Here is a 13590-nt window from a genome sequence, read left to right as displayed (position 1 = left end):
ACGTAGAGGGACCTCTGCACATCTAGACTGGTTATATGAAATGTGTTGTTTTTGTGATTTCTCAGGTGTCAGTTTCAAGGGCCAAGGATTACCAGGAAGTAAAACAGTATCAATGAAATGTACCCAATTCTGCAAAACTTTCCTATAATACTCTTCACTGGCACTATGTAGACCTTCATGGTGTGATAGACGTAACTCAATTTTGGGCTTTACCACTAAGAATTAATGAGGTTGTTCCAAGCTTGTGCCAATAAAATCTTTATACCACTTCACACTGCAGTACGTGCCTTATATAGTATCGAGAGAGAGAGATGTATGGACACACATTCATTCAGCTTATTTCTTTATCTGTACACTTACAGGGCATAAAGCTTAAGATTTGGTATCTTTAATACTTCAGTAGTCCTAAAATGTCCATAACTATAAAGGTAAATGGCCTATGAAACGATAAGCTTAGCATCTTTAAAGGAATAATGTGTTTGGAGACCCAATGAAATAAGGGTAAACCTGTCAATGTAAGACCTACTTTAGGGAATATGATAATTTTCATGAAGTTATTTTTTTTTTCTACAGAATAATGGGAAAGTTGTTATTCAGTTAGATAAAAAGCCCATTAGAGAGATTAAAAAAAAGGGGGGGTATGAATTTTAATTACTTAAAATAAATAAAAACAGTGTGTGGGGGGGGGGGAATTTGTTTGGCCAAGCAAGCCAATATCTGTTGTAATACAAATAACTAAGAAAATTGACACAGCAAAGAAAGTGAGTTAGGAATTCTGAGTGCCTAAATATGAAAGTGATATAAATGCTTATTGGAAAGCAAAAAAAAATTGGCGGCTTTAGGTTTTCGTTTGTGTTTGATTTTAGTGATAAGCTTGGATATGATTCAGGGCATTCAAACCTCAAGGATCAGTGGGGGACAGTGAAATGTTTATACTTGAGCCATCTGAGCATTTTGTTAGTAATTGCAAAAATGGCAGTATTCAAGATAACAGTGTATATAGATACACATGGTTTTGTTGTTTTGGTTTTGGGTTATTTTTTATTTTATTTTTTAACTTGCAGCAATTTCAGTGGTAATATACCAAACAGCACCAGCTCACAAAATACATGTGCTATAATGGAGATAGAAAGCCATCTAGTTCTTGAAAGCACTTCTGCCTGAGGCAGTCTCTGAGATGCAAATTTTGAAACCATGGAAATGTTCTAGGAAAGTAACCTCTAGCTCTGCCTTGTTCTTAAAATCTTCCTTTGGCATCATTTGTTGACCACTGTCCAAGACAGCACACACAAAGCAGACAGCTAGCCTAATCCTCAGGAGTCCTTTGTCTGCTACTTGCGTTGTTGGGAGCATCAGTCTCTAAGGTTTTATCTCGTGTTATAATTTCAGCAAAACAACTAAGCACTGGGTAAATCAACCACAGTAAATATTACTCCTCTATAAAGCTAGGCATGCACTTCATATCTCTGACAAAGTAAGGACACAAAGTACAAGAGTATGAGTTAGGGTAGAGAACAGAAACAGTCTAATAGGAAGTATCCTGAAGGATGTAGCTATTATTTTGCTACTTTTAATTATGTAGTGAGATTTGCTATTTCAGGTATATTCAGGTAGCTTTCAGGGTGTGTTTTTTTTTTTTTGTACAAAAGCAGTTCAGTCCATCAACATATCTAATAAAGTGAATTCATTGAGATGATGTGTTGAAGATTAAAGAACTAAATCTTGCAATTATTACAGTCATAAAGCATGCTATGTAATAGAACTGAGAAGTATTTTAGATAATGATTTAGCATCTTCAGTAGTCAGTGGAAAGAAACAAATTAGTTCAGTCCTAATGGACTTTCTTTGAAAATCAAGGAAGGCAAAGTGAGTTATGAAATCAATCTGAACAAGGCACATGATAGCCTTAAGCTTCTTAACATGTCCACAATGCAGTGCAGAAGCCCATAAGCATTTCTGAGGTAAAATCAGAAAAGTAAGCTCTCAAATGAGGGAGCGCTGTATCAGCATATTACTGTGGCTAAGCTAACCAGCCCCACTGAAAGACCCACCAAGTCAGGTGTCACATTTTGCTAAAGAAAGCAGTTAACTGCAGGACATGAGCAAGTCTTTCTGTAGGACTCTGCACTTGAGCTCTGTGGACTGACTAGCTTGAAGATCAACATGCACATCTCTAGCCTGCAGTTACAGATGTTCCCTTAATTTCCAAGTCTTATACAAAATTCCAAAGCATAAAAGATTATCTATTCTCCACAGTGCTTGTTTCATTTCGCAGTGGTTTCCAATACCCTCACTGCCATTCCTCTTGCCAGCTCTTTTTAAAAATGTGTAACCTACTCAATTGCCATTTTTCATTATAATCCAGAATTTATAAATAAAAGAAAATGACTGCTTAAAAAAAAATCAAAGCACTTGGCTGACTATTGGGATGTGTTATTACACATCTCTTTGTTTGCCATGAAAGAGCTTGTCTTTTCCTTTCCAAATGCTAGTCTAATTTTCATAATAACGTTTTTAGCTCACCCTTTCTTTTTTAAAACAGCATTAAATTAAAAAATGAATATGTTCCAGCGGTCAAATCTGTTGGTGGCAAAACATACTTATCCCTAATGGGAATATAACCTTGTTAAAGGCTGAGTGAAAACTAAATGGCGTACTTGCAAAGAGAGAAACAATGCAGTTTGTTTCTGGCATAAATAGGGGAGGGGGGGGGAAGCACGAGCTGTAAACAAATCTGTGTGATGGAGGAAAGCTTAGTGTCTAACAAGATAACTGCCTTGTATAAAGGAATGACTGCAGGAGTAGCAACTGATAGAAGTGAATGATTGGCAGAAGAGAGGCTGCTGTGGTGACCCTTGAAAATGCACACTTTTCTTTAGAGTTTATGTTCCTCAGTATCCTTGACTGAGGAAATAAATCACTGCGTATTTCCTAAAATGTGTAACAAGGATTTCTCTAAATGGGAATTCAGCTTTTGACTATTCCTTATGCATGATAGGTAAAAGCTTTCTCTTGCTAGTGAATCAGACACAGTTGAAACATTTGCAAACCTTTTTCTTAGGTGGGGGAAGGTGGAGTTTCACTGGAGCTGTGTTGATTTACATGAGCTGACAATCAGCACTTTAACTCTGCAGCATTGCAAAACAGTAATAGATGTGTCAAAAAACACTTGGACATTCCTCTGCAATGATAAAGAATCATATTAATTTCATATTTCCAATTAGAAGTCAAAGCAAGTATTTAGCATGATAAAAAATATTTATTTCCCAGATTTCAGAATGAGCTTAAATGTGGTGAGATTGGCTTATATTTTGAATGAAAAAGAGAAATAATGTGTGAGAATTATTTAAATGAATATTTTAAATTGGTACCTCTGTCTTTAAAGAAAAGAGGGAGGGTGTGGAGAAGCATTAAAAATGAGGTATGTGGGCACCCAAACAAGTACCCCTGACATTTAAATGAGAAGTTGAAGTTGACTGAATTGCAGATGAATTCTAGCTCTGGGCCTTTCTCACAAATTCATTTTATTATTGGGGTTTAGCTGGTGATCAGCAGTAAACATTTTTACTGCTTCCATAGATCCCCTTCCAAAAAGAGGCAGACATCCACTGCTGGCAGGGATGATTAGCAGTTTACAATCATGCAGTGAATGGGCAGTGGGATGGGAGGGGATGCCCTCTCACCCTGCCCACAGTGCTGCTTCTGGCTTTCTACTGACCTGAGCTTGAAGTCGTGCTGCTGAACCACCCAACAAGCAGCATTTAATTGTGCTGGACCATGGGAGTGTTTCATGGTGAGTCTAGAGACTAAAAACTGTAATACATAAGTAAACCTCTGACAGAAACATTATTTCTTGTAAACTATGAACAAGCATACAGAAGCTTGGTGTTTGAAGGGACAGTTTTATCAGTATCTAAGGAAGTGTTTAGTACAATGGGATGTAGTCATTGCTATGGTAACAATTTTTTCCTGATCAGCAGATAAAATGCTGGTTTCAAACTTTTGCCTATAACTTGTAAATAGACTTATTTATCCTCTGTTTTATTTTCCCCATATTCTCAATCACCACAATGAAGCTTGTAAAGAGCACTTGTAAAGAGCACAGTACAACAATTGATGAAGCATGTGGGTTCAGCGATTCATACATTGACACAATGAATTCAGTGGAAAACTAATTAATAATAATAGTAAAACATAATAACAGTTTGTCCTCTGTAGCTTCTTTCATCAGAGAAGTTCAAAGAGCTTTGCAAATATTAATTAAGCCTTAGAACACCCTGATAAGCATCTCCCTCTTATTTTCTCCCTGTAACTAATATTAATTTCTGGATTACAGTGAATCAGAGCTACAAATCAAAAACTGGAAAGGGAAAAAACACCTTTATACTGTTCTAAGGGTACCATAGATACCTAGCCTGCACCAGTGGAACCAAATGTATTTGATGCTGTGCAGCATAATCTGTGCACCTGCCCATACACCCTCATTTTCATTACACATCTCTTAGGTCCACAGTGTGTGCTGCCATCTAATCTGATTTTTTTTTTTTATCAACGTATAATCCTTTCCTAATCAGTAAGCTGCATTGATTGTTCTTACTGCTACGTTTACATTCTAATATATAGATTTAGTCAAAGTACTGTGATTTTTTTTCTTATTATAAGACAGTATTCCCAAAAGCTTAATAAAGAGTTCATAAATTCTAGTGAACAGAGGGCTGGTCTAGGATCTTAAGATCTAATCCTATTTGCAAGTGGCTTGAATTGTAGCTTCAGAAAAAAATATTTAATCTCATTACTTCAATTTCCTGCTTTGGAGAAGAGATAAAAATATTTGTTTATTTTCAGGGGTTCTAGAAGCATTATTTAATTGTTGTTTTAAAGTCAGTGTAGCTGAGGGTTATATGCACTGTCTCAGAACAGAAATGAGGCAATTATCTATTTATTGAAGCATTTATTTATTATTCCATAATTTTACAAACTTGGCCAGGCTGATCTGGGGCATTGTATAGAGGATGAGATTTTGATGAGCTCTTTTGCTACAACCTTGTCAGCAGCTTCAGCTTCCTAGCCTCGCTTTAATCAACTAGAAGAATGCATTAATTTCAGTTATTTTCCAGAGTAAGGTCAAATCTTGTCATGTTTATAGTAAGTGCACGGTACCATTTCCTAGGCACTGTTTTCTTTGGTTCCTGAACTATGAATTCCCATTTCACATTGCTGTTCCTCATCATCCCTCTGTGGTTCTGGGCCCCATACAGTTCTTCCAGTCTGACATCTTAGCTGCTGCCTCTAAGCATTTGTAGTAGTTTTCTAAATGCAGGGATGAGTTGGAAAGAGCTCTGCAGACTGACCTCGTGAAAGGAAGAATGTCCAAATGAAGTTATTCACAGAGAGTTGTTTCATCTGTTTTGTACTGTTGTTTCAGACAGTCGAATGATTTCCACTCAAGTAAGGACAACTATATGTGCCATTGGACAAGCTGCATGCGCTTGTTCAGAGCTGTGTGAAAATCACTGATTTGGCAAACAATTCTGGCTTCAGTCACATCCATTTTCATCTCCTGAGTTTTACACAGAGTTTCCTTCTCAGACTGACCTTGAAGATCTTAAACTAAAACTCTTCCAAACAGGGAAGCAAATGTGAGTGAATATTTGAAGAGAAGTGAGGTGAGTTTTCGGTAGCCTATTCTCTGACAAGTATTTGTCACTCATTTGAAACTTTCATGTAATTTAACAGGAATTTTAAAACCTGATTTCCTGGCAAGGTGCCTTCTGCAAGCTGGTTCTGTGGCACAGGCTCTGACCTAGTTATTTGCAGCAGCTCTTGACAAGAAGTAAGGAGTGCAGTCGTGTTCATCCTGGTTCCCCTGTGGACAATTTTAGAGAAACACAGTATTGCTTAATTCTAATGAATTATATTAAAATATTTGATTGGCCACTGCAGAATAAAATTGCAGATGGTCTTTTTCCACATGGAAAAACATTTGACGTTATTTTCCTACCTGCCCATGAGCCCAGACTGGGGAAACTATTCAGGACAGATGCCCTTTGAGTGCCTGTGCGTGAGCTCTAGCTTTCCAAAATTTCTTGCTGCTGTGGGCTGTTAGGAGTTTGTCTTTGAGAAATGCAGTTTAAGAAGATCTGTGCCAGTAAGTGCACAAGTTGGCTGCCTGCTTAACTCCTAGGGGTACTCTGTGTCTCACTTAAAATATCTGGTCCTGGGTGCTCCAAACTGTGTCCTGGACAAATCTATCTTTCCAGTACTATTTTGGGAAATTAGGCTCCCCAGCCATACTCTGAACTGCATGTAAACTGGCTCTCTAAAACAGATGGTCTGAATATGACTCTTGGGTCTAATTCTCTGCTTTATGTTAGCAAAGTGGAAATGTGGTATAGGGAAAATCTGAAGTGCAGTCGATTCCGGATGGCAGGGCTGAAAACTAAAAGCTCTCATTTCAGCACTGTGAGTCTCACTCAATTCTCAACATAATGTTAGAAAGGATTATTTAGGTCTTAAAAGTACTGTCAAGGACAAAAAAAAAAAAAAAAGTGTGTGGTGGGCAAATAAAAGCAGTCAGAATCAATTTTCTAAAAGATTAAATTAATCAAGTAGATATTTTATGTTGCTTTAGGTCCCACAATTAAGAATAATTAACTTTTCAGTTAGAATGTTTCATTTGCTAAGACTACTCATTTGTGCAAAAGGAAGGACCTCTGTAATTCCCTCCAACTTTGTGGCACAAATCTGCGATATTAGCAATTTTTAAGCATTCATGCACATATTTTAAATTATTTTTCACAAATAGTGCATAATGTATAGTTCCAAACAGTTATTCACTGCTACATGAGTTCAAAGAACAAATTTACTATTATATTTGGTCAGAACTTGGGTACTTCTTTGTAAAATTGTGCATCACAAGTAGAAGCTTATATGACAGCTGTGTTCTCTTGAAATGGCTCTTGCAATTTAGAAGCTTTTAAAAAGTATATTTTGACTTTCAAGGGTATATTAAAGATTTTTTTCCATCAAAATCATTTACTGTACAGAAGAAAAATAAAATCCTTGCTAGCTGTTGCATCCTGCACACAGATCAACATTAAATCACAAACGCTATGCCAAAAGCTGCACATTTAGCAGCCACTATGACTATATCCCGCTAATGATTTACTCATTTATTTCCCATGGTTTTGTTGATCCTATAGGATAACATAACACTTATAGCACATATAAAATTTACTGTTTTGGCTCAGTACCTTAGCAGAACCATCCTTCAGCATTTCATTCAGGCTTCAGGTTCCATGAATTTGCTATTAGTGTGGATTAATTAGTCTTTCCCAACAGAATGCTGGTGCTAGAATATGAATGAAGTCCTGCAGCATTCCCTTTCAAGTGTGGGATCACTGGGTTAATCTCTACAAGAAATAGTTTGGCTACTGAATGGAAGAGCTGCCATGTGGGTTAAAGCTGGCAAAATCAATATATTTTAAGAGATTTAGTAAGACACACTCTTCAGAAGTATCTTCACAAGAACTGTGTGGTCGGCAATAATTTAATAACTCTAAATTACTTTTATACCTAATTGGAGTGCAGCTTTAATTTCCATCCTTTCCATTTGCTGGATGACAAAGACCTGAAGTAATCAAGCATAATCCTTCTGGGCTGTCATCCTGGGAGCTGGCAGAGCAGGGAAGGCAATGCTTCAAGTTTTCCTGCTATACTCCAGCTACTACAGCAACATTAAACGAACCCCAAGTTATTAACCTAGGGCTTCATTATCTTTCTTCTGACAGAGAACAGCAGCCTGAGGTAGGGAGCTGTATGTGGTGCCCCTACACAGGATTGAGTTCAACATCAGTAGTGCCCTTATTTGGTTTGGGAGCTGAGATTACTGTGAGGAAGAGCCCTCTGTCCCCTCCCTGCCACCATTTGGGGATTCAGCCCCAGCTGCATGGTTGGCTCCCTGTTTACTGTCATTTGCCTGATTGTTCACCATTAAAATTGTGGGCATCCAACAAAATGCTGGTAACTTAATCTTTTCAGTTACCATGTGTCAACTGCACTAACGCTAAGTCACCTGTGTGGCTTTACTTTGCTGAACGTCCCGGACTGGTAAAAGGGCTTGCATCTTACTGCAAGGCAGCAGGAAAGAGGTGACAAGGGAGGAAGCACATCAGCTGTATGAGTATTTTCCTCAGGGAGAGCAGTTCTGTTTGGAGCTTGACACAGGACTTGTGGCTGGAGTAAAAGCTGCCTTGACTGAAAGCTGATGAACGTGATCCTTGTGTCAGAAAAGAGGTGAATATTTCTTGGTGGGTAAGAATTCTCATCTGCAGCTTGCTATATACTGTCTTTCACAAATGAATAGAACAGTTATTTTTATGTTTACTTTTTTTTGTTTTGTTAAATGAGCATTAGTCTATCCAGCTATACAGACTCTGTATTACCAGAAGGAGAAAACTGCAAAGTGATTATTTCATTTTAAGTAAATATTCTTTACTCTTATGCTTGTGCACTCTGAAATAATAGTTCAACTGGAGTGACTAAAGGGGGTCAAACTTGTTTTGTCTGATTTCCAAGTAAATTTAACAAAGTGGATTCAAACATCTAACTCAAACATTACTTAGTTTACCTTCTGCTTAGAAAAGGCCATGAAGTAAGAAGCACAGAGAAGAAAAGGAAAAGCCTGTGAAACTGACTGTGAAAGGGGAGTAGGCAACATGGAGCAGCCCTCATTTTTGTACCAGTCTGCCTTAGGTCAGGAGCTCAGTAAGGACTGCAAAAATACCTCAACTTCTCTCTACTACCAATGACCTCACCTGGTGATTTGGTTTTAAAAATATAGGACTACCGACAAAGTGTTGAGAACTGATTTTTTCCATAGGTACAAAGGCTGAGAGCAACAGTAGTTAAGTAATCTGGTCACTAATTTTTAACCAGAATGCATTGTTCTGCTTGTAGATGATATTTAATATTCAAGATATCAAATGACCTTTTTTTTGGTTCAATACAGACTGCTAATAAACATTACAGGCAAGGGAAAAGTTGCCAATAAGCAATAAACCTTGCTATGTTTGTAAAAGCAAACTTTCATCTGCCCATGTCCTTCTTGCCATCTCACATCTCCTGTCTTTACTGTTGCAGTTGCAGGGTGCTTCTATGAAAGTACACACCTTCATTTGCAGAAGGGGACAGAGAAGAATTTCTGATAAGGGTTAAGATACTTCCTCTCTGCTACAGTTGATGAAAGTCAGCAGAAGGACAAGCCTTCAGCACCTGTGGCTGCAGGAGGGTAGGTAGGGCGGCATCCTAGTGCTCCAGAGCTTCCAGGCAATCTTTTCAAGTGACACCTCTTCCCCACTCTCTCCTCTTTGCTGTATTCTGATCAAGCAGGTGAAAGTGAGCAGCCTGCTCTTTAGGAAGTCACATGTATTTACTAGGGTAGCTATGGAGGCCTACACTGAAGGGTTGACAGAAAAAGTATATAGATATGAGAAACCTCCTCAGGTGTTTTTCTGAGTGTTGACTGCTGTTAGAGCTGATTTCACTGCACCCAAAATATTGCAGTCAAGTTTTCTGAATCATCCTTTTCACTGAATAATTTCAGTAGAACTGTCTGGTATGACTTTTTTCCACTTTGTTTTCTCTAGCATGGAATGAAAACTTCTTACTATGTGGAACAGGTGTGCAGGACCAATTAGTCTCCCTGTTCACTATGCAACATAATTTAGTGCCTGAATTACACGAATTATACTTGCTGTAATTGTGTATGTGTGTATACAGCTAAACATACACTTCTCAGTAGAGATTAACCTCCTATTGATATATGATACTGTAGGTCTGCAGTGTTTGCATAATGTTTAGCCAAATTGGTAAGATTCTAAACACTGGTGATTTAGGAAGTTCATTTGTTTTTCAAAATCATGCTAAGTGTGCATAGAGGGGAACTTGAGGTCAGCTGGAGTGCTGTTCATCTGGTTTCTGTGGTAGTAAGTAAAAGTGATAGTGCTGCTTTGTAGCACTATTGCTGATTCCACTCTTGCTTTTCCATCATCTCTAACCAATTTATTTTTGAAAATTTACAGACCTGTATGAGCCAGAGTTTTAGTCCTACTAGATCATATAAACCAGCAGCAGTGTTACATGTAGCTTTTTAGATTTTCATTAGTTTCTTGACTGTTGTACTGAAAGTGGTCTGCAGGTTTTAAATTCGAGATGATGGATCAAATGGCACAGCTGAAGAGACACAAAACGTATGGCAGATTTAAGTATTGAAGTAGATCTGTTATGTTCAACTTCTTTGCTAAACTACTGAACATCAGCCAGTAGTGAAATGGCACTACAGGTCTAGATCTACTGAGCTGGCAAACGGGTGTTCCTTGCGATACCAAGAAATGGGAAGGAAATATTATTGTACTATCAATCTGCTGAAGTTACTGCAGTAGAGCTAGTGTCTGTTCTTTGGGGGTTTAAATAGGAGAATTTAATTGTTCCGCTTCAATTCATGTCATGCTTCAGTCTAACTTATAGAATTTGGAGAGAATAAGAACGGATAGATCAAGTTTTATTATCTTCTTCTATATTGTCAGGTTTCCTGTGATATAATTTTTTTCCTGCTCTCAAGGGCCTCAAATCTAAACTTGATTTTTAACATTTTCATTGGGTGAAAATGCAATTGACAGAGGGAAAATACTGTCTGAAAGAAAAGAAAAAAGGTAAAAAAAAAAAAAAAAAAAAAGGACTTTTGGAAAAAAATACAACATTATGAACAGAAGGAAAAAGCAAAACTCTGGTGGGACTACTTGTTGAAAACAATAATATCGTGTTGAAAGGAAATTATTAAACAATAATCTTCAAACATGTTGTTTCCAAGTACTGGCTTTACTCAAGGGCATCAAAGGAGAGGAGTTTTGAGACTTTACCTCCCTTGATAAAATAATCTCATCAGATGTTTACCATTTTTGTTTCTCTAGAATTGCATTTTTAATTTTTGTCTAAAAGTACCGTGAGAAACACAACAGGGGTGTGTTATTTATCACTTTTCCTATAATTTTTGACACAAGTCACCATTACAATAGGTTTGAGAGGAAGAATGAAAAAATGCTGTCTACACATCATACTGTGTGTTTCTTGTGGCAAGTGATTTATGAATAATAGTGTAGCATGAAATGGAAATGAGTGAATTCTGGCTGCAAATAGCAGGCATTTACTGTCGTACAAAGGAGGAGAGAGTACTTGAGGTCTCCGAAATCTCTTATCCAAAGCTCTGGCAGTCTGGCAGGCTGAGGAGCCAAAAGAGGATCAAACCACAGGCACTGCAGAGACGCTAGTCTTGCACACAATTCCTTTGATGATCTTCTGAGAGAATCATTTGGCTAAATATCTGAAACATACTGCATAAGGGATAAACTCTCCTGACTTCAAGGGGGTTCTGTCAGCCTATATAAGCAATGCATCTGGCTGTTAATGGTTTTTTCTAATTCTTCCAGAATGCATTCAGCTTCTTCCAAATTTTTAGTCTGTATTTGGAACCAGATAAATTTCATGCGCAGAGGAGAAAAAAGACACTTCAAATACCTTACATTGCTTAAGGCCTTACTTAAGCCTTATGCTTTGCAGAAAGCAATGACCATTTTCTCCAGAGAGATTCAAGTCACTAATGACTTCATTAGACATTGCCTTTGTCTCATACCAATACTACAAATTCCAATATAAGACCCAGATGATCAGCTGTGCATACAGAAAAGTATAACATGCAAAACAGAGCTAACTTGCACTGTTTGATTAAAAGGTTTGTGATTGATTTTTTTTTTGAAAGCATATTTTCTACATTTGACAGGCACTCCTTAGATGAACTATTCAGTAAAGACCAAGCTAACTAACTAACTAAAAGTCCGAAGACTCTTTTAATTAATGCTCAGAGGGCTCTGTTAAAAACAATAGTTTTCCAGACTACCTTCTCCTCATCATGAGGAGAAGTCACTATATTCTTATGTTATAGGAATTATAATATGGACACAATCTGTCAGTCTGATGTAGCTGCTCAGCTGTAGCCACTGAGTGATCCTGTGAAGTCAACAACCTGGCAGTTAAGCATGCATGATACGGACTGTGGGCTGAAGCCTCGAGATGTATTGCTGAAAATCAGAGGGAAGTCATTGCATGTACATGTATAATGCAGCTGATTGCTTGCTTCATGGAACCAAATAGTCTGGACAAATGCAGTGTGTCAGGAGAGATAAGATGGCAGAGAAACAGGAAAGTGATTGTATTTGCTAGAATGTATGCTGTTTATAATGTCATATAAATATCACATTCCCCCCCCCCCCCCCCCCTTTTTTTTTTTTTTTTTTTTTTTAAGGATGCCTAATACTGATGTGCTCTTTGGATTTCTGGCTGACCAGGCACCTTTTATCTGACTTTTGGTGTAGTTCGGTCGATAATTAAATTTTCTGTTTGTAATGAGAAAAACAGTACCACAATGACTTTATGAAGACTGTAAAATATATTTCTTTTTTTTCTTTTGAGAAGACTGCCTATCATTAAAGCTCTTCCTAGGGCTTTATAGCAGAGATCTCAGGACATGAAACATGAGGCTTTAGGACAATATTGCTGTGCTGTAGAAAGTCTTAATAAAAGTGCAGGTGTAAGAAAAGTTTGATCTGTGATTACTCTAACCAGTCACATTTGTCTGCTAGCTTTAAAGCTTCTTTTAATCACAGGACACAAAGTCTTTGATGTGCATGGCTACCTTTCATCCCTTTTCCAAAATTCTCTTCTCTGTCTTCCTCACATGCCAAAAACATAGTTCTCGGTGCTGCTAAAATCCACACATCAGACATTTTTATTTGTGTACTTAGAAATAGTTTTACAATTTTAACTTTAAACTATTTCATTTCTATTATAGTCTCAATATAAAGTAACTGAATTTGTGCTTTTAACCTTTGCCTTTAAAAATGTTTTTTAGATGTCCCTAAGATTTGTTTTTATTGCTGATTGTGTAGTCTTGCTTTATCTGCTCATTATGCTTCCAAAAGAGCTTGCAAAACCTTTTAATGAATTGTTAATATATTTCAAAACTTTATAAAGGACGTGTACGTGCACTAAATTCTACCATTTGTACTAGTGTGCTGTGGGCATGCCTGCTGTGGCACTGATTACTTCTCTTCTCGTCAAGTTTCCATCTATCATAGCTGACACTCTCAATCTCATGCATATTGCTCTGATTTCACTGAGATTACTTTTAGAGTAAAATACGGTCTAGCATGAGGAAGGCCAACGTGATCCCATCGCTCACTCTCTGTCTAAGGGTATGTCCAGGCAGTAAATGGAGCACATTCACAATGAATCAACATTAGGATACCTGAAGGCTGTGTCACAGACCTGCTGGGGCTTGTGATCAAAGCAATGGCTTGATTTGCTCCTGGAGTACGGGGCATAAAGGGCAACAGGCTAGATAGCCAGTATATGCATAATGCAACGTGTTTAATTCCATTAAAAATCTTGTGACTTGCTTCTGCTTTGATTTCTGTGTTTGTCCATACCTTGCTTTCTGATTGCCCAGCCCTAAATCCTTGTTCTTGCTCTTTGCTC

Source organism: Anser cygnoides, chromosome 8 (genome assembly GCF_040182565.1).
Source record: "Anser cygnoides isolate HZ-2024a breed goose chromosome 8, Taihu_goose_T2T_genome, whole genome shotgun sequence".
Lineage (NCBI taxonomy): Eukaryota > Metazoa > Chordata > Aves > Anseriformes > Anatidae > Anser > Anser cygnoides.
Note: the sequence above shows the minus strand (reverse complement) of the source record.